This window comes from Vombatus ursinus, unplaced genomic scaffold (assembly GCF_900497805.2).
Source record: "Vombatus ursinus unplaced genomic scaffold, bare-nosed wombat genome assembly UNPS02010822.1, whole genome shotgun sequence".
Classification (NCBI taxonomy): Eukaryota; Metazoa; Chordata; class Mammalia; order Diprotodontia; family Vombatidae; genus Vombatus; species Vombatus ursinus.
The window spans coordinates 617712-639893 of record NW_020950600.1 but is presented as its reverse complement, the minus strand read 5'-3'; the positions used below and the strand labels follow the sequence as shown (position 1 = coordinate 639893).

Sequence of the window (22182 nt, the reverse complement as noted above, 5' to 3'; positions counted from 1 at the left end):
GAGAGAGAGAGAGAGAGAGAGAGAGAGAGAGAGAGGAGGGAGGGAGAGAGAGAAAATTGTGTTTATAGAAGAATCATTACTGAGAATAAGTGCCCCTCATTCCACAGATAAAAAGGGAGCAACAGATGGTTTGGGGAGATGTTAGCATAAATTCTGCATGACGCTGCCATAGCTCAGGAGGAAGAGGCTGCAGTGAGAAGGCCAGCCCGGAACCTGTCTCAGAGAAGGTCGCTGCCTTCTTCTTGCTACAAAGAAAGCCCTTCTGTGGATCTGAGGATAATTAATGGCCAATAAGTACCAATAACTGACATTTCCGTAGCACTTTAACCCGTTCTCTCTTTAGGCCGCACAACAACCCTATGAAGAAGTCACAGATCTGATTAGTCCCATTTCACAGATAAGGAAAATAAGAGGCAAGTGTCAGAGGTAGGATCTGAGCCCAGGTCTCTCACAAGGACAAGCCCAAAGCTCTGTTGCGGAGCAAGGCCAGCCCTCTGGGGTGACACCTGCCTCACTCCTCACTCCCCATCCTTCATGAAGTCTGTAGCTCCTGCACCCCCTCTCATTGGCCAGGCTGCCCGAGTCTGTCCCACCAGCAACAGTGGCCGTTGCCAAATTGACATAATTCAGCAAACACAGAACACTTAGCTGCGTGCGTTTTCTAGTGGTACCACGCCATCCACATTCCAACCTTTCATTCATTCAGTCTTATTAATTTAACATGTATTCAAAACCTGCTGTGTACCAAGCATTGCACTCAGCTGTGGAAAGAGAACCGTGTCTGGGTAAAACATGGTGTCCGCCCTCCCAGAGTGCAGAGTCCACTTAGAGGACTGAACACGGAGCTGACAACTTCAGCGTCCCACATGACATCAGTCCATCATAGAGACACAAAATCCACTGTGGAGATGAGAGCAGGGAGATGGGGACTGGCCGGAGGGATGAGGCACGGCCTGATGGAGAAGGCGGAATCTGAGCTGGGCTTTACAGCTCCAGCAGGAAGACCCAAGCCAACAGCTTGAGCAAACGCCCAGGGATGGCTGGGAGGAAGCGAGGATGAGCACTGTCCAGCACAGGCACTGAGCACCTACTGGGATGCCATGAGAAGCATCAGACCGAGGAGGGCCTTGAGGAGGCAAAAGGTTTGGGAACCAAAGCCTAACTACAAGGAGGGCAGGCAGATGGATGAAGAAGAAAGGTCACTCTGCGATTGCACCAACCTTCGGTGTCTTGAAGTAAGGCTTGGCAGGGTCTGAGTTACCGAGGCTCGGGAGCTGAGGTGAGGACTCTGGCCCTCATTTCCCCCTCTGGGGGGCGAACATTTCCCTGATAGTCAGCAGTAGCTAGCAGCAGTCCCACAGCTCAGAACAAAAGAAAGCTGAAGCCGAAGAGAAACCCAAGATGGGGCAGGCAGGCTCGCTCCAGCGGCTCCAGGGTCGAATTCCAAACACATTCATCATGTCTCCCGGGCCTGACATCCTGTCCTGCTGGCCCGGCCCGACTTCTCCAAGCAAGACAGACTGCTGGCAGGATTCAGGCAGAGGACTCGCCTTGTCTCTCCTTCCTCCCGGTCATCAGAACCCCCCAAGCTCCTCGGGAAGCCCACATATAAGCCAGCAGTGAGGAAGAGGCCGCCGTTCTCACAGGAGATCACTGTAACAGGCACTTCTGTGGCACCTGAATGCTCCTGACTTTCTGCTTCTCCAGCTGGTGACCTCAGAGGCCGCTGAAAGGATCCCAAACTACCATCATCCTCCTCTTTTCCAGTGGCATCAAAGGAGTCGGCGAGGCCTGATGAGGAGAAAGTGAGATCTGGACGTGGGAGGCTTGGGTTCAGATGCCGTGCCCCTCTGAGGGATGGGCCACAGATGGGTCAACTCCGATCTATGGGCAGCAGTTTCCTCAAGTATAAAATGGGAGGGTTTGCCCATGGCCGTGCTCTACAACCCCAGACAGAATCCATCTGGGGGGGGGCAGCTACGTGGCGCAGTGGATAGAGCACTGGCCCTGAAGTCAGGAGGACCTGAGTTCAAATTCGGTGTCAGACCAAACATTTGACAGTTACTAGCTGTGTGACCCTGGGCAAGTCACTTAACCCCAACTGCCTTAAAAAAAAAAAGAATCCATCCTGGGCCCTCTGGATCACCAGGACCCCATTCCCAAAGGCCTTCCAGTTGGCCAAACAGCCTTCTCACAATAACCTAGAGAACACAAGCTCCCTGAAGGAGAGGTCTGTGGCCTCTGTGTCTGAAGCACAAGGATTATCTCCTTTTGGCAGAGCATGAAGCTGCACCAGAGGGGGCTACCCGTGGCCAATGGGGCTCCCTGGGACCATGGCGTGAAGGAGGATGCTCAGGACCCACCAGGCACCAGGGTGGTGCTAGGCCGGGGGTCACAGGGGCACCGCGGGGCAGCTCAGCCACGGTCCTCCCCTCCAGAGCTGGGCTCAGCACCTGGCTTTATGGGTGGGCAGGCCAGTGTTGGTGGGGGTCCTGGGGAGTCCCGGGGCTGAACAAAAGGAAAGGATTGGCCTGGACGTGAGGCAGTGGTCTCTGCCTGAAAGCACTGTGAGACACAACAATGTCTGTGCACAATAAAACAAAGGAAGGTCCCACAGTGCCCGCCTCTCCAGAGCCAAAAGACCAGAGATGGGCAGGAGGTTGATTCAGTCGGGCCCAGAGTCACAGCTACTGTCAAGGGGACCTCTCCAAGCCCTTCCTGCCCCATGCCCCAGTGGACCATCGCTGCATTTCTGGTCCAAAGTAAGATAAGTTAAAATTAAGTCTGATTCTCTAGCCTTCAGATGAAGACTTGGAAGGAAAAAAACTGCCCCTCCCCCATTGGGGCTGTATGCTGGGTCTACCCCTCCCGCCGTGAGGGGCCCATGCCAGAACCGAGGTTGAAATAAAGAAACTTTCCAAATATAGGATGGGAGAGGTTTGATCAGATAGCAACTAGTTTGAAAAAGAGCTGGGGGCTTTGGTGGCCCACAAGCTCAAGAGTATTCGATCATGTGATGGGGCAGCCAGGAACCCACAAGTGATCTGGAAGGTGTGAAGTCCAGAAGGGACAGGCCCATTGTGCCTGGGCAGAACAGCCCGGGTGCCTATTCAGGCAGGAGGCTGACAAGTTGAAGAGAGACCAGAGTTGTGCCATCTTGAATCCAAGACCCAGGAGGACAAGTTGAAGACACTGGAGATTTTTGGCCTGGGGAAGAGAATTCTCCAGGAGGCTGTAACAGCTGCCTCAAGTATCTGAAGGGCTCCCAAAAGGAAGTTTCCTAAAGCTCAGCTCTGACCAGGTACTCCCCCTGAGGGGTTTTCCACTCCAAACATTCTGTGAATCAGACTGAATCCAATCACGGCATCTCTAGGAAGCATGACAGGGAAAGAATTCCTATTTCACACACGGAAAAACTGAGCAGCACAGTTATGAATGGGTATGAGCCTTACCCGAGGGGCCCCACAACAGGAACACTTCTCTACGGCCCCTCCCCCTCACTGAGCCGCGGCCAGGGAAAGGCTCCCACACTCCCTGGCAAAGATTCATCATCTTGGTTATTTACCATTCTCACAACCCATTCCATTTCCTGGAGGAAATGAGAAGTTGCTGGAATCTGGTACAAGTGAGGTTGCTGCATGACACAGCTGGCCAGAATCAGAACTGCTCATGAGCCGGGCTGCCTGGGGTGTGGCCCAGGGAACATCCCCAGGCAATGATCCTTTTAGAGAGAGCAGCAGTCTGTCCCTGCGGGACTGAAGGACCATGAAGTGGGCGCGGCCAACACCAGAAGTCTGATGGGGGAATATTGAGCGACTAGCGCGACAAACAGCCGCAGCAGAGAAAAGAGGCCCTTCATCCGGCCACTGGACAGTAAGCCTATGTGTTGAGAGGATTAGCACAGCCAGGCCCAGTAGGATGCTGAACCCTAGGCCAGCCCCACCAAGAGCAAACCAGCGAACCAAGAGGGAAGAGGACAGTGCTCCCCCAAATCAACTTGTGTTTAATTTGGATGTAGTTCTACATGTGTGCACATGGTGTTTCCCTATGGAAAAGAAGCCCCTTGTGGGCACTGGAAAAACACTTGGCCAGCTGGCATCCAGGCCAGGGGTGACTCAAGGTCCCAAAGCCCTGACTTTCAGCAGCCAGACTTCAGGCTGCCCAGGCCCTGAGGCCAAGTCCCCGCCTCAGCCCTGGGGCAGCCCCAGGGCAGCTGCCTTTCCTTCCAGCTGAGGGCACCCCAGAGCCCGCCATGTTCTTTTAGACAGTCCTATGTTGGAATGGAGCAGAAGGGAGCTGGGCCTTCACATACACACAGAACCCTCTCAATGCCAGGGCCTTCCCTCTGTTAATCAGCTCCTGTCATCCTGTATCTAGCTCTCTTTGTATATGTTTGTTTGCACGCTGTCTCCCCCATTACATCCACGAGCTCCCGGAGGGCAAGTACTGTCTCTGGCCTCTTTCTGCAGCCCCAGCTCTTAGCACAGTGCCTGGCACGTGGGACGTGCTTAATAAGGGTTTAGTGACTTGATTGGAAGTGGTTGGGGGCCACAAAGGAATGCCCCCCCCATACTGGATAGAAGCAGCCACCTGGAGGCTGAAGGTAGAGCCAGTGAGGAGGCAGGGGGCAGGCACTACAAATGAAAATGTGTTTTCTGACCCTTCCCAAGTGTGGTTTAAATGACCTGCTGAGATTGAGGCAAATAAGTGGGCTAGTTACCAAACATCCCTAGACAATGATCCTTCTGGAGAGAGCAGCAGTCAGTCCCTGGTCAGCTCCCGGCCCATCACCAGCTTCTAAAGCCCAGCGTGGGGCTAAACCCAAATTGCTCTCAAATCAGGCGGCTGCTTCTCCAAATGTCAACTTCCCAGGCACTCAGAGCTGAGGCCAGGGTGATCTGCACCCAGGGAGGGGGCATGGCCCCAGAAGCAGGCAAGCTCCCTCCACCCTTAGGGAGCTCACAGTGGGGATGCCAACCGCAATAATGATTGTGACTAGGATGTCTGTGTCTGACACACAGCTTTCCGTGCATTGTCCCTGGACACATAGAGCATAGCATCAGAGACCCTTTCCCAAGCTAGAAGGGCTCTCAGCAGCAGCTGGGCCCACTCTTGCTTTTACAATAGATGAGGAAACTGAGCCCAGGAGAGACTGAATCACCTGCCCAAAGTCACCCAGAGGTAAACCCCAGAAGTGGAATCTCCCAATGCAGAAAAATGCTTGCAACAGCAACTGGAATATGCTGAGAGCACAGGAGAAGGCCAAAGTGATTCGAGAGTCAAAGTGCAGTGACGGAGGGGAGGCAGCTAAGCTCTCAGCCATGGACTGGCCTGGGCCAGGGTCATCCCAGAGCAGCTCCTAGGTAATCTGGGGGAAGGTGGGCAGTTTCTCTTGGAGGGCCTCGAATCCCAGGCTAAGTTTGGGATTTAACGTATGGAAGTGGGAATGACACAGAAAGTGACTCTGGCACCCACAGGCAGGGAACACGGCAGTGGAAAGGGGCTGGGAACCGAGAGGCCGGGTGGAGATGGTGCTCATCCATCCAAGTGCTACTGAGGGGGGTCCTGAGCTGAAGGAAGCCCTCAGACATCCCCCACACATGCCCTCATTTACCCCCTAGGGCACAAAGGGCCTCTGATCCCCCATGTGCTGCCACACCTTGAATTTCTTAAGATAAATCATGGATCCTTCATTCAGAGAAGAAACCATGTGAGTGCAAAGGCCAAATCCACTCAGGAGAAGGAATAAAGTGGAGTCTGGGGAAGGGAATGAGAGAAGACACTGGAGGAGAAAGGTCTGGGAGCTTGTCGGCCCAAATCCACCCCACGAGCAGAAAACAGGCCCTTTATCAGAATAAATGTCCACCAGGGCCTCCGTGGGGACCAGGGACCCTGCCTTGATGAGTCAGTGGGATTCCGCCTCTGGGAAATGTGGGGGTGAGCCCCTTTCAGCTGCTCAAATACACTGACCTTTCTAGGTTTCCACTCCGCTCTGGCCTTTTCATCAAGAACGCCTGGAAGTCCTCGATCCATTAGTGTTCAGGTTTTTTCCTTATGGACTTATCCTCAGCTCTCCAGGGTCAGTTACTCTTGGTTTTTAGGCCTTCAGGCCAGAGCCAGGCTCTACCCCGGTTAGAGTTCACTCTGGGGCAGCAGCCAGACTTGGTGCAGAGCTGAAAACCAGTGCTTAGGATCCATTTAAAGATCAGCTGGTTAACCTACGTGAAACACTTTGTAAGCCTTGACTGTTGCTGTTCAGTCATATCTAACTCTCTGTGACCCCATTTGGGGTTTTCTTGGCAGAGACACTGGAGTGTTCCTTCTCCAGCTCATTTTACAGATAAGGAAACTGAGGCAAACAGGGTGAAGTGACTTGATCAGGGTCACACAGCTAGGAAGCATCTGAGGCCAGATTTGAACTCAGGTCTTCCTGACTCTAGGCCCAGTGCCCTACCCACTGAGCCACCTCACTGCCCTTTATAAACCTTGAGCACTCCAGAAATGCTCGTTACTCTATGCAGTTAGGATAAGATGGCTGTAACTCAGAGGGAAGGCACTAATATTAAAACTCCTAGTGGAAGGCGAGATTTTTGCTGAGGTCTGAAGGAAGGCAGGAGGCAGAGATGAGAGGAGAGACCATTCCAGGTGGAGAGGACGCCAGAGAAAACGCCCCGAGCCAAGAGACCAGGGTCTTTCTGGATGACCAGCATGGAGGCCTGTGTGGGTGGGTGGAAGAGGAGAGGTGTGGGAGTGGGGGAGCAGAGAGTGGGAGGGCACAGTGCAAGGTGCAGGAAGACCAGCCAGGTTACAAAGGGTCTTTATTCTCCTTGGGGCAAGGTGATACCATGGAAGGCTGGGCAAAGGTCAAGTCAGGCTTTGCATGAGGAAGAAGAACCTGGCCCAGTGGTTCACACAGTTCCATTTCCTATGTTTCTCTCTGGGGGGGGGGGGGGGGAGGATGGGAGGGCAGGGTCAGATAAATGGTTCTGAGGGAGATATTCTGTTGGGAGAAAGACAGACAGACAAACACAGCCACACACTCCCAGAATGGGCTCAGGAGCAGCCAAAGACCCTGACGTCCCACGCTCAGCCCACTATCAAGAAAGTTCTGGATGAGCTCCTGGGATACCTGGGGAGGGTAGCCAGCCTCCCTGCCCTTCATCTCCCATACTTCACACCCCAAGGGGGCCCCAGTCCTGATATCTCGGAGAGTTTGGTGAATAAGTGTGTTATCTACAGCTTTTAGGATTCTCTCCTCTCCCCTTTCAGTCTTTGTCTGCCCAGGCTCAAGAGGCTCGATCTCTGCAGCTGATCCCCATCTGCACTGAGAAGGCTTTCTTTCTAGACAGAAATCAGGAGATCCTCATCAGTATCTAACATTCAGCAGGGTGGCCTTTCCCCCAGTCTCAGAGACAGGCATTTCCCAACCTCTTTGTTCCCCCCTGGCTAAAATAACCTCCTTCTGAAACCAAAATCCCCAGCACATTTGAAGGATGTGTGACTCGGAGTCTCAGTTTCTCTCTCTGCAGCTTTAGGTAATAAAAGTCCCTTTGAGAAAAAATCCCAGGGGGAAATGCAGTTTCCACTTGCAGGCCAGGAACCATGCCGCCTTCCAAGTTATCTACATGTGGTTAACTCTCCACTGCCCGGCCAGCCTCCCATCACCCACTGTCACCGAGGTCACCTCTCCAGAGCAGCAGCAGCATCTGACCCAGCCCTGCCACTGCCTCCCATCACTGAGCCAAGGGTTCCTTCCTCCCTTTTCTGGCCTGGCATGAAGGTCCCCAGCAAGAAGCCAGGCTCCCAACAGATTCAGGCGCAGGCCTCTACCTCAGTTTCTTTCTCTAAGGGGTTGAGCCTCTTCCCGTCTGGGTCTCAGGAGGGTTGGCCACCTCTCAGGACTCTCACCCACAAGCCCCTGGCCAGGACCCCCACCTGAGGCTGACTCCTCCCACCATCAATGGGACCTGAACCATCCATCCCGTGATGCCTCACGTGGGGCAAGGGAAGAAACTGCCTTTGAATGCCCATTTCCGTCAGCCTGTCCTGATCCTGAGGAATTTACAGAGCCAGAGGCCTGACCAAATCTCCCCTCTTCCCACCTCCCTTGAGAATTTCCTGTCCTTCACGCTTTACAGATGATATAATGGTACACTCAAAGAATCCTAGAGAATCAACCAAAAAACTAGCTGAAATAACTAAAACTTTAGCAAAGCTGTGGGATATAAAATAAATATAAATCACCAGCATTTCTACATTACCAACACAGCCCAGCAGCAAGAAATAGAAAAAGAAATTCCATTTAAAATACCTGCATACCATATAAAATATTTGGGAGTCTACCTGCCAAGACAAACCCAGGAACTATATGAACATAATTATAAAACACTTTTCAAACAAAGTCAGATCTAAATAATTGGAAAAACATCAGTTGCTCATGGGTAGGCTGAGCTAATATAATAAAAATGACAATTCTACCTAAGCTAAGTTACTTATTCAGTGCCATACCAATCAAAGTGCCAAAAAATTATTTTATAGAGCTAGAAAAAATCGTAACAATTCATCTGGAAAAACAAAAGGTCCAGAATATCAAGGGAACTAATGAAAAGAACTGCAGGGGAAAGTGACCGAGCTGTTCCAGATTTTAAATTGTATTACAAAGCAGCAATCATCAAAACTACTTGGTACTGCCTAAGAAATAGAGTGGTGGATCAGAGGAATGGGTTAGATATGCAAGACAGTAGTCAATGACTATAGTAACCTAGTGTTTGATAAACCCAAAGACACCAGTTTCTGGGATAACAACTTACTATTTGACAAAAACTGCTGGGAAAACTGGAAAGAGTATGGCAGAAACTAGGCATAGACCAAAATCTCACACCATATACCAAAATAAAGTCAAAATGGGTTCATGATTTAGATATAAAGGCTGATACTACAAGCAAACTGAGAGAGCAAGGAATAGTTTACCTATCAGATTTATGGAGAACAGAAGAATTCATGAACAAACAGGAGATAGGGAACATCACAAAATGCAAAATGGATAACTTTGATTACATTAAATTGAAAAGTTTTTGCACAAACAAAGCCAATGCAACCAAGATTAGAAGGAAAGTAGAAAATTGAGAAATAATTTTTACAGCTAGTCTCTCTGATAAGGGCCTCATTTCTAAAATATATAGAGAATTAAGTCAAATTTATAAGAATACAAGTCATTCCCCAATTGATAAATGGTTAAAGGATATGAGTAGGTAGTTCTCAGATGAAGAAATTAAAGCCATCTATAGTCAAATGAAAAAATGCTCTAAATCACTATTGATTAGAGAAATGCAAATCAAAACAACTCTGAGGTACCACATCACACCTATCAGATTGGCCAACATAACAAAACAAGAAAATGATAAATGTTGGAGAAGATGTGGGAAAATTGGAACACTAGTGCTTTGTTGGTGCAGTTGCGAAATGATCCAACCATTTTGGAGAGCAATCTGGAACTATGCCCAAAGGGCTATAAAAATGTGCATACCCTTTGACCCAGCAATAGCACTTCTGGGGCTATTATCCCAAAGAGATCATAAAAATGGGAAAAGGACCCACATGTACAAAAATATTTATAGCATCTCTTTTTGTGGTGGCAAAGAATTGGAAATTGAGAGGATGCCCATTAATTTGAGAATGGCTGAATAAGTTGTGGTATATGAATGTAATGGAATAGTATTGTGCTATAAGAAATGATGAACAGGCAGACGTCAGAAAACCTGGAAAGACTTGTATGGTCTGATGCTGAGTGAAGTGAAGAGAACCAGGAGAACACTGTACACAATAACAGTCACGTTGTACGATGACTAATATTAATAAACTTAACCCTTCCCAGCAATACAAGGACCTAAGACATCTCCAAAGGCCTCATGAAGGGAAATGCTATCCACATCCAAAGAAAGAACTATGGAGTTTGAATGCAGATCGAAGCATACTATTTGCTATTTTTTTTTCTTCTGTTGAGTTTTGTTTCCTCTTTCTGATGGTTCCTCCTACTGGTTCTAATTCTTACCTACAACATCACTAATGTGAAAATAGGTTTAATAGGAATGTACATGTACAGCCTATATCAAATTGTGTGCCATCTTGGGGAGGGTGGTGGGGAGGGAGGGGGAGAAAAATTTTAAACTCGAAATCTTATGGAAGTGATTGTTGATAAATCAAAATAAATTAATTTTTTAAAAAAAAGAATTTTTACAACCAGTGCCTCTGATAAGGGCTTCATTTCTAAAATACATAGAGAATTAAGTCAAATTATAAGAATACAAGTCATTCCCCAATTGATAAATGGTCAAAGGATATGAGTAGGCAGTTCTCAGATGAAGAAATTAAAGCCATCTATAGTCATATGAAAAAATGCTCTAAATCACTATTGATTAGAGAAATGCAAATCAAAACAACTCTGAGGTACCAAATCACACCTATCAGATTGGCTAACATGATAAAACAGGAAAATGATAAATGCTGGAGAAGATGTGAGAAAATTGGAACACTAATGTATTGTTGGTGGAGTTGTGAAATGATCCAACCATTTTGGAGAGCAATTTGGAACTATGCCCAAAAGGCTATAAAAATGTGCATACTCTTTGACCCAGCAATAGCACTTCTAAGGCTGTATCCCAAAGAGATCATAAAAATGGGAAAAGGACCCATATGTACAAAAATATTTATAGCAGTTCTCTCTGTGGTGGCAAAGAATTGGAAATTGAGAGGATGCCCATCAATTTGAGAATGGCTGAACAAGTTGTGGTATATGAATGGAATGGAATACTATTGTGCTATAAGAAATGATGAGCAGGCAGACTTCAGAAAAACCTAGAAAGACTTGTATGGACTGATGCTGAGTGAAATGAGCAGAACCAGGAGAAAGTTGTACACAATAACAGCCATGTTGTGCAATGACTAATATTGATAGATTTAACCCTTCTCAGCAATGCAAGGATCTAAGACATCTCCAAAGGTCTCATAATGGAAAATGCTATCCATATTCAGAGAAAGAACTATGGAGTTTGAATGCAGACAGAAGCATACTATTTGCTATTTTTTTTCTTCTGTTGTGTTTTGTTTCCTCTTTCTGGTAGTTCCTCCTATTGGTTCTAATTCTTACTTACCTCATCACTAATGTGAAATTATGTTTAATAGGAATGTATATGTATAGCCTATATCAGATTGCGCACTGTCTTAGGGAGGTAGGAGGGGAGGGAGGGGGAGAAAAATGTAAAACTCAAAAGCTTATGGAAGTGATTGCTGATAAATTAAAAGAAATTAATAAATAAAAAAGAAATATAAAAAAAGAATATCAGAGAATCAATGAAAAAAAATGTGAAGGAAGGTGGCTTGGCCATACCAGATCTCAAACCATATTATACAGTGATAATCATCAAATAATCTGGTACTGGCTAAGAAAAACAGTAGTAGATCAGTGGAACAGATTAGGTACATAAGACACAGTAGTAAATGACAAAATAATCCAGTGTTTGATAAACCCAAAGATCCAAGCTTTTGGGACAAGAAATCAGTATTTGACAAAACTGCTAGGAAAACATGAAAACAGTATGGCAGAAACTAAGCACAGACCAACATCTCACACCACATACCAAGACAAGGTCAAAATGGGTATATGATTTAGATATAAAGGGTGATGCCATGGGCAAATTAAGGGAGCATTAAAGAGTTTACCTGGCAGATCTATGGAGAAGGGAAGATTTTATGACCAAATAAGAGATAGAGAGTATTAAGACACATAAAATGGATTAATTTGATTATATTAAATTTAAAAGTCTTTGCACAAACAAATCCAATGCAACCAAGAATAGAAGGAAAGCAGAAAGCTGGGAAAAAAATGTCTACAGCAAGTGTCTCTGATAAAGGCCTCGTTTCTCAAATATATAAGAGAACTGAGTCAAATTTACAAGAACACAAGTCATTCCCCAATTGACAAATGGTCAAACGATATGAACAGGCTGTTCTTAGCTAAAGTAATCAAAGCTATCTGAAGTCATATGAAAAAATGCTCTAAATTATATTGGTTAGAGAAATGCAAATTAAAATAACCCTGAGATACCACCTCACATCTATCAGATTCGCTAACATGACAGAAAAGGAAAATGATAAATGCTGGCGGGAATGTGGGAAAATTGGGACACTAATGCACTGTTGGTAGAGTTGTGAACTGATCCAACCATTCTGGAATTCTGGAGAGCGATTTGGAACTATATCCAAAGAATGATTAAACTGTGCATACCCTTTGACCCAGCAACAGCACTGCTAGGTCTGTATCCCAAAGTGATTAAAAAAGGGGGGGGGGGGCGCTTATTTTTACAAAAATATTTACAGCAGCTCTTTTTATGGTGGCAAATAATTGGAAATTGAGGGGATGCCCATGAATTGAGGAATGGCTAAACAAGTTGTGGTATATGGTTGTAATGGAATGCTACTGTGCTATGAGAAATAACAAGCAGGCTGATTTCAGAAAAAAATGGAAAAACTTACATGAACTGATGCAAAGTGAAATGAGCATAACCAGGAGAACATTGTACACAGTAACAGCAACACTGTATGATGGTCAACTGGGAACGACTAAGCTCTTCTCAGAAATACAATGATACAAGAAAATTCCAAAGGACTCGAGATGAAAAACGCTATCCACCTCCAGAGAAAGAACTGAAGGAATCTGAATACAGATGGAAGCACACTGTTTTTCACTTTATTTTTTCTTTCGTGGGTTTTTTTTTTTGGGTCTGTGTCTTCTTTCACAGTATGACTAATATGGAAATATGTTTTGCATGACTGCACATGTATAACCTCTATCAAATTGCTAAACATGTCGGGGAGGGGGGGAGAGAAAGGAGAGAATTTGGAATTCAAAATTTTTAAAAAGAATGTTAAAAATTATTTTTACGTGTAATTAGGGGAAAAATAAGACATTATTTTAAAATTCTTTCCTGTCCTGCCCTTCAGTATCATGGGGCCTTGGGACAGCCAGATGGTGTGTGTGGTGGCAAGAGTACTGAACCCGGACTCAGAAAGAGCTGAGTCTTACAAGCTAGGTGACCCCAGGGAAGTCCTTCTCAGTCTCAGTTTTCCCATCTGAGAAAAATATGGGGATAATAACAGAACTGGCTTTCCAGAGATTTTGTGAGGATAAAAGGAGATAATATTTGTTAAGTGCTTTGCCAAATTTAAGGTACCCAATCAAGGTTAGCGGTTATTACTTTGAGGACACGTCCACATCTCAATTTAGGTCTAGCAACACTAGATACACCCCACCCCCACCTTCCCACTCTCCTGAATGTGGCAGCCACAAGCTGCCCAGATGCCTCGCCCCTGCTCCTTATGCGCCTCCCCATCCTCCTGCTCTGCCCTCCTCCACTGGTCTTGTAAAGCCCTTCACCACATGAGGGGTGCCAACATCCCCTTTCTGGCCTTATTCTCAGTCACCCCTTTGCCCCCCACCAGACCCCACTGAGCAGCTGATCCTCACGGGACACACTCCACCCATCTTCGTGGCTTTGCACAGACTATCTCCTTCCTGACCTCGCTCTTGCCTCTTAGAATCCCTGGCTTCCTCACCCACCAGCTACTTCTCTTGATACCACCCACCTCCAGCTAATACCTAGCCCTGAAATGGCCTTTATCTTTTCTGCACATACTGAGTGCACATTTACACCCCGTAGAACGGAAGCCCCCTGAGGGCAGGGAGAGCTTCCTCCCTATCTTTGCATCCCCAGTGCCTGGCACACAGCTGTTTTACGAGCTGCTTATGGACCCAATGACTTATTTCAGATTTTCCAAGGAAGCCTCCCCATTTTTTCAATAGCCACAGTGACACAGAGCCCCTCTCTCACAGACAGGTAGCAGAGCCCAGAAGCAGACAGGGCTGGCTCCACCTGAGCCTTCCAAGGGCTGTGGAGCTGGGGGGGGGGGGGGGGGGGGGGAAGGGGGGGGCGGGGGAGGGCTGCTCCTTCCTCCTGCAACCTGGACTCCCTGGGGGGGAGAAGTGAAAATTAAGTGTGAACTTCAATTACTAGTGAAAATGAGGTTTGAGTAAAGGTTATTATAAAGGAGAAAGCACTTTCAAGCACATAAGACACCAAAAAAGAGTGAGGCGGCAATTAGCAGAAAACACCCAGGATGGACCTAAGAGGCGCGTTTGTAGGGGCAGTGCACTAGATTTGGATTTGCCCCCTCCTCTCTGACTCTGCCCTCACCCTGGTGCAGGCCCTCCTCACCCCTACCTGGGGGCCTGCCGGCCTCAGTTCTCCCCCCACTCCAGTCCATCCTCCATTCAGCCACCCAAGAGATTTTCCTAAGCCCAGGTCCAACCATGTCACCTCTGCCCCACTACTCAACAGAGTTAACTAACACCTCCAGGATCAAATTCAAAATGCTCTGCTGGGTCTTCAGAGCCCTTCATCGCCCCCCTCCTCCCTTTCCAGGCTTCTTACTCCTCACTCCCCACCCACGTCTTCTTCCATCCAGTGACCTTGGCCTCTGGCTGTTCCATGAGCAAGGCTCTCCTCCCACGGCTCTGGGGACTCTCTCTGGCTGCCCCCCAGGCCTGGGACACTCTCCCTCCTCCCCTCTGACTACTGACCTCCCTGGCTTCCTTTAAGGCCCAGCTAAAAGCCCATCTTTTATTAGAAGCCTTCCCCGTTAACTACTGCCTGTTTATCCAGTCCATAGCTTTGTCAACATGTTTGCCTGTGGTCTCCCCCATTAGATGGCAAGCTCCTTGAGGGCAGGGACCATCTTTTGGACCTCCAGGGCTCTGCACAATGTAGGCAAACAGCAGGCACCATAAATATTTATTGACTGGCACAGAGTCAGGATAGGCCCAGATTCAAATGTTGGCTCAGACATTTCCCTCACTGGGAGGTCCAGGCCAACTCCATGCAATTCCCTGGCCTCAGTCTCTCAAATGAGGCAGCTGGACAAGAGCCTTCTCCCAGCCTCTAGCCTCTCCCCTGGCAGCGCCATCCTTCAAGATGACCCCTGTGGCCAAGTGATCTCCCCAAGGCACGGGTCTCACCAGGTCACTCTCTGGGGTTCCTTAGGGCCCACAGAACAAAACAGAAATGCATTGGGCTGACATTCAAGGCCCTGTAGCTCAAGGGGCCTTCACCCTTTCTGTGTGCCCTGGCCCCCTCTGGCAGGCTGGCGAGGCCCTGGGCCCCTTCTCAGAATCCTGTTTTTAAATCATTGAAAGAAATGGTAGATTTCAATTCAAAGTTAGTGAAAATTGTAGTTCCCAGACCTCAGTTTAAGAAGCAGCCCCGCTCTGGCCCGGCCCTAGTCCCCACCTCAGCCTTCTCAGCTCCAGCTCTCCTGCTGAGGGCCAAGAGGCTCCTCCAGCCCTGCCTTCATTGCCTCCTGCCCCCCCCCGAATGTCCCCCCTCCTCTGCCACATCTCCCAGCCTTGGACCCCTCCCACCCCTGGACGCTCTTCTTCTGACACGAACTGACCAACGCAATGTCACCTCAGGAGCCCAGGGGGGGAGGGGGGACTCCCCCACAGGAGGACCCTCCTGAGATGTCTGGCACGTTGACCAAAGCGCTTTGGGGAATCAGCTGGGGGTGTGGGGCAGGAAGAACGGCTCTTCCTACAGCTTTGCTCCATCCTACACCAACAAGGGTGCAGCGGGGGGGCGCCACAGAGCACAGACCGCTGGGCCTGGGGTCAGGAGGAACTGATTTCAAATCTCACCTCTGACACTTCCTAGCTATGTGACCCTGGGCAAGTCACTTCACTCTGTTTGCCTCAGTTCCTCTTCTGTAAAATGAGCCGGAGAAGGAAATAATAAACCACTCTAAAGCCGGCTGGGGGTGTCGGGCTCCCCAGCCCTCCCTCAGAGGCCCAGAGCCAGGATGCTGCCAGCCTGACCTGTCCTTGGCCCACGGTTCAGCCCCAACAGCGGCCTGGCAATGAGGAGCAGGGCAGCTGGCTGGCTGGAGTCTCACACAGCTGGGGACCTGAGGCAGGAGGCAGCTTGCTTCTAGGCTGGTGCCACTTATGTGTGTCCTCAGGGGGATGTTGGGGTGGCGGCAGGCGGAACATGGGGCCCTGTGGAAGGGTCAGAATAAACAGGCGGCAGCTCTTCCACCGTCCACATGCCAAAGGGCCTACGAGTCCTCCCTTCTAAAAGAGAGTCTGAGAGGGCCTGGCCCTCTTCGGAAGCTTCAGTGACTCAATTCAACCCAACGCTGGTGAAGCCCCGCTCTGAACAGGGCCAGGAGGAAGGGGTGGAAACCTGGGGTTCAGACCTCCTCGGAACACACTCGATCACTAGCTGGGTCACCACGGGCAGCGTCCCAAGACTTAGTGAGGGCCAGCCGTGCAGAGGGAGCAGGCGCAGACCCTGCTCTACTGGGACACAGGACAGGATGAGGCAGACCCACACAAAGGAAGGTGGAGGCAAAAGGTGCTGTAAAGGATTTCAGGAAGGAGAAATCAGTCACCTGGGGAGGCACAGAGGGGCTCAGAGCTGGGCCCTGAAGGAAGGGGTTTCAGCACCTAATGGGGAGAAAGCATGCCCAAGCCCTAGGGACAAGCAGAAGCAGAGCCAGGGCCAACAAGGCTGGGCTTGGGTGTCAGGAGCCCCAGGGTGATCTCAAACAAGCCACTTCTTCCCCCAGGGCCTTTCCAGCTTGGACTAGAAGACTGCCCCATGGCCCAATTCCCTCTTTTCACAATGGTTTCAACTCCTAAAGGTCCTGACCCACCCCCCCATCCCTTACAGCTCTACACCCAAAGATGCTCAGAGCAGCGGAAAGTAAGGCTCAGAGAGGAGAGGCTGGAATGCCAAGGTGACAGGCTTATCCTGGATTCTGTCGGCAATGGGGAGCCAGTGAGGGTTATAGAGAAGCAGAGAGAGGGGTCAGATCAAAGGGCACATTAAGAAAACAATTCAGGGAGCAATGGGGAGAACTGTCTAAAGACCATTCTGGCATCCAGGCAAGGAAAGACTTTTCCAGGATCAAAGGTGTCTCCCAATAAACAGAGGACCTCCGATGGCCTGCCGGAGGCCCGGCCATGCCGATGAAGCTTCACTGAGAATGAGGAGCCCAACATTCTCCTCCTGAGCGACCAGACACACAGAACTAAGTCAGAGCTGGAAGTCCCAGGGTCCAAGTGCCTCATTGTAGAGCAAGATCTTCAACTGTTTTCAAAAGATCCAGGGTGTGTATATTTTGTTTTGTGTTGTTTTGGTTTTTGGCAAGGCAACTGGGGTTAAGTGACTTGCCCAGAGTCACACAGCTAGTTAAGTGTTATGTGTCTGAGGCCAGATTTGAACTCAGGTCCTTCTGACTCCAGGGCTGGTGCTCTATCCAGTGCACCACCTAGCTGCCCCTAGGGTATGTGTATTTTATAGGCCAATACACACTCACACAACTCCAGGCCCCTAATAATCTGGGAGGGCAATGTTAGAATAATTATTACTATCATCCCCATTTTACAAATGGGGAAACTGAGGCTCAGAGAGGTAACATGACCCACCTATGGCCACCCTGCTCCTGGGAAGGGACAGAGCCAGGGCTGCATGGGAGCCCAAGTAGGGACGTCTGAGCAGAGCCACAGGGCAGCAGGGAAAGCTGCGCCCCCTTGAGTCTGCCCTGAATGGGGAGAAGGGTCACTGCAAGGCTCTCTTACACAGAAGAGGGATTAGATGTGGTCAGGTCGGCCCCAAAGGGCAGAATAAAGGTGAGCAATCTGAACAGGGAAGTTCAGATCCTGCCCCAGACACTTGACCCTGGACAGGTCCTTGGCCTCCCTGAGCCTCAGTCTCCTCATCTACAAAATGGGAATAACACCGGGGCCTCTACCTCCCAGGGTGGATGGGAGGCCCAAACAAGGGAACAGCCTGAACCTTCCCATAAACACTGGGCCCAGAGATCCGTCTCAGCCCTGGGGCCTCCTGAGGCTTGCAGAGGGAAATCAGGCCGGGTCCCTTCTAACTGCCAGATTCTGGTGTACAGAGGCCCTACCCAGGAGGCCACTGGAAGCCGTGGAATTGTTGGCTCCACTTCAGATAAGCAGAACAAACAACCCCACCAGCCCACAGGGCTGCCGAACTCGTCTGACAGCCTCCTCCTGGCCAAGTTCTCAGACTCCGCCTCCTAGGGCCCTGGGGCCCACAGGCCTACACTCCAGTCAGTTCTGTGTTTGCACATGAGGAAGGAAGGCCCTGACGCAGACACACCTCGCACAGCATCCCTGGGCCAGGAACGGGGGTGGGAGGGCAAGAGAGGCAGATGGTGGGGCCTCCTCCGCCTCTTCCCCACAGCCCAGCAGGTGCCCAGGTGTGTCACAGAGGGCCAGGTTGGTAAACATGGGACAGGCCATTACCTGACAACCTAAGACAACATTTGTATTTGGAGCAAGGCTTGAGAGCTCCTCCCACCTCCCCCCCAAAAATACCTAGCCAAGTCTCCCAGCCCCTGAGTGTCCACAGACCACCAGCTGCTGCCAACTCGAAAGGGGCTGCTCCCAAATGCACGGGGGCATCGAGGAGCCTTTCTGCAGAAAGGGGTCACAGGCACATCTAGGCAAAAGCAGGCCTGCAGCTTCCAGGCAGGGCACCCCCTGACCATGCGATCACAACGCAGGAAAACCTCCTATACCAGCATGAGCCCAATTCCCCCAGCTATCCAGAACACAGAACAAAGCAGGCTGGGGAAAAAAAACCCAGCCTGTTAGGAGCTCCACCATGTGGCCCAAGGCTCGTGCACTGGCCCTGTGAAAGCAGCCTGGCCCACCTACGGGCTCTTAGTTGAGAGACAATGCTAACCAGAGTGGCTGCGTGCTGGGCCAGCCAGGCACAGAGCTGAGGCAGCCCATTGGGAAGCGCCAGAGAAGCCCACAGGAGACCAGCACACTGACAGCAGAGAAAAGTGACAGCTGACTGAGCCAGAGAACAGAGAGAAGTCCAGAGCCCACCCCAGCACTCCTGCAGGTTTGGAAAACGGGCTTCTGTTCTGAGAACCCCCTTTGGAGAAAGGCTCTGCCAGGCCGTGCCTGTGGGCATCCAGAGGAAGAGAGCAGGCCACAAAGGCCCCAGGGGCTGCCCCAGGGCAGCCTTCTCTTCCCCCTCTCCGTGGGGCTGTTACAGGCAAGAGGCTTCTCCTGCCCATCCCCAAAGGCAAAGTCAGAAGCCAGGGAAGTGCTGACTTACTAAGAAGAGCTGAATCCCTCTGCAGACAGCTGGTCAGGGCAGGGGCGGCCTTCCAGCAGATGCTGGTGGCTCTAGGTCACAGCTGTGGGAAGGAAGCCAGGTTCTTTTCGGGGACACCAGGGCCTTCCCAAGTCAGCAGTCTGGAGCCACTGCCTAAGCCGGGAAACCTCAGAAAGCCCTGGCGGCTTTGCTGTTCACCTCCTGGACACAGCGGTGCCTCCGGTCACCCATCTAAGAGAGAAAATGACCTCTGTGCTTTCATTCAGTCACATGGCAGGGAGGAAAGGGCGGGATGGATCCACACTGACATGGGCCCCTGAGCTGTGCAGAGTGCCCCCATGATCACCATGTCCCAGCACGCAGGGAGGGAGCTCTCTTGTAGACAGCATCCCTGGGCCAGAGCCGCCACCACTCAGACACAGAAAAAGGAAACTAAGTTTGGCAGCCCATAAACACTTATTAGGCACCTACTGTGTGCCGGGCACTGTGCCAAGAACTGGAGATACAAAAAAAAAAAGGCTAAAAGCAGGCTCTGCCCTCCAGCAGCTCCAAGGCTCATTCATGGGGGAGACAAGAGGTAAACAGGTTCAGACAAGCTACAGACCCATAAGGCAGAGATGAGTTGAGGCAAGAGACAGAGGGTTACCCTGCTGATATCAAAAGGCGAAAGCTGGGGAGTCTCCTTCGCCCAAGGTTTAAGGAAGCGACGACAAACTCACAGCCATGATCACAGAGCCGCGGAATGGGAAGGGACATGACAGGCCCTTGAGTCCAATTCGTCAAGGTGGGGAAACTGAGGCATGGAGAGTCTGGGGTCACCCGAGTCCACGGGAAAGCCCGGGCAGGAAGGAAGCTGAAGGCCCCTCCCCTCCCATCACGCCACCAGGCACTTCCGTCCTTTCCTGCTTCATGCTCTGAACAGCCAGGAAGCCCACGCGGACGCGAGATGAGTGGGGTGGCGTAGGGGAAGGAGGCAATCAGCACAGCTCTCAAGAGACTGCCACACTGCGTGGCGAAGGGGCTCGTCAAATGATTCATTCCATTGGCATCTGCTCTTCATAAGGCACTGTGGCTTCGCCTCATTCTCTCATGCCTGCCCCCAGACCTCCACAGAGACCACAAATCCCACTCGGGCGTGCCCGGGACTTCGAGCCGTGGCCACATCCGTGGATCCCAAGCTGCCAGCTGGGCACCGGCAGCAGCCATCGCCAGAATGCAGAGGGGGACAGGCAGACTGGCAGAAACCCCCCCCCCCAAGGATGCCCACGGGCAGAGCAGTGCGCTCCGGCTGAGGGAGAGAACAGACGCCAGCAGAGGCTCAGGGAACTCAGTTCTCTAGGACCTGCAGGGACAAACCAGTTTATCCAAGCCAGGCTCCCTGGCACTGGCTGAGTCTGGGGAACAACCTCAGCTGGCAGTCTGGCCCAGCGGCAACAGCCATGGAATCAAGTTCAGGAAGCCAGGTCTGGCGGTGTTACTTTACCCACGCAACCTCTCTGGGCCTCAGTTTCTGTATCTGCAAAATGGGAGAGGGGGAACTCAAGTGATCTGTTTCCTTATCACCCCTAGGCTCACACTTGACCTTCACTGTCGAATATCCCAGACAAAGCGATAACTGGTCACCTTCCCTGCTCCCACAAATCCATCTCTCTTCCCAACCTCTGCCTTTCTGCCAAAGCGCCACATCCCTCCGGGCTTTGGGGGCGCAGGCCTCCGCTCCTCCCTCCACTCACCCTCTGCACCTCCACCACGTTGCCCATGCCAGCCCCTTCTCTGTAACGGACTAGCCCTCAACTCTTCACACTGAGATCACTGCCTAAAAGACGGATCACTATGAAAACCGGGAGGGGCAGGGGCACCCAAGGGTGTCCACCCCCAGCCACACAAAAGGCCGAGTGCTGTAGGGCAGCTAGGCGGCGCAGTGGATAGAGCACTGGCCCTGAAGTCAGGAGGATCTGAGTTCAAATCCGGCCTCAGACCAAACACTTGACACTTACTAGCTGTGTGACCCTGGGCAAGTCACTTAACCCCAACTACCTAAAAAAACAAAAAACAAAAAACAAAAACAAAAACAAAACAAGGCCGCAGGCCTGCCTGGGGAGAGCCCCCGTGTCAGCTGAGGCAGGCTGCTGCCTCCCTCAGAGGCTCAGCCCATCCCACCATCCCTGGCTGCACAGCGTCCCCACGGTAGGAAGCTGGATGCTCAGTCATTTGTGTTAGAAACTCTTCCTCCTCCTGGAGCTCAGCAATGGTAACCAGCGTCGTGCCCACCATGAACAGGCCTCCAGCTCCCTCTGGGCACTGGGCAGGGGGGCAGCTTTCTGACTCTCTAACCCAAGCCGGAAGGCTGCCCCGGACACAGGGCCAAGGACAGAAAGCTTGGTAGCCAGACTAGGTGGGAAGCAGGGGGGAGCCTAGGACCAGAAGGGTCCAAACCCCTCACCTGAGGCCCAGGGAAGGGACGTGACCAAGTAAGCAGACACCAGGTTCATGAAGGCTCCTGGGCAGGGGTCTACCGGCAGTCAGCCTCAAGCAGAGGGGCAGAAAGGCTGGAGGAGAGAAGCCAGGCAAGAATCCCAGGAGAACGCCCAAGTGCTTCCTCTCCTGCCTAGGGGGGAACAGCACAGGTAAGATCAGCTAGGACAATGAGGCTCAATCCAAGTGGACAAAAACCCACCAGGCATTTCCTGGAGCCAGAACACAGAGATAAACCACCAGCCCTTAAGGGGCTCCCGCTCTGCTGGGGGGAAGGGCAGGCAGAGACGGCAGGCCCACACCTGGAGGGCCTCGGCGGCCTGGAGAGGAGGCTCATCAAGGACAACAGGGCAATGGGGGGGGCAGGGTGTGGTCTGGCTGGAGCACGCAGTAGGTGGAGGAGAGAAAGCGGAGGTGATAAGGGCACAAAATGAGGCGGCTGGCCTGCCACAGGTTAGGGGAAGGAAGGCACACGCCTGGCCTCTGTCGCTTCCTA

At 50.9% G+C, this 22182-nt stretch overlaps 1 protein-coding gene across 4 annotated transcripts in view; it reads right to left on the bottom strand.

Annotated features, from left to right (window-relative positions):
• The window catches only part of SIPA1L3 (signal induced proliferation associated 1 like 3), a 169510-nt gene that overhangs the window by 120278 nt on the left and 27050 nt on the right, over positions 1 to 22182 (bottom strand). The window contains exon 1 of one of the 4 annotated variants that reach the window (XM_027855215.1): positions 19931 to 20009. The exons of the other annotated variants lie outside the window; for them this stretch is intronic. The gene's annotated coding sequence lies outside the window, so the exon portion shown is untranslated. Of the gene's footprint in view, positions 1 to 19930; positions 20010 to 22182 lie in introns of those variants that run through there. 4 annotated transcript variants of the gene reach the window in all.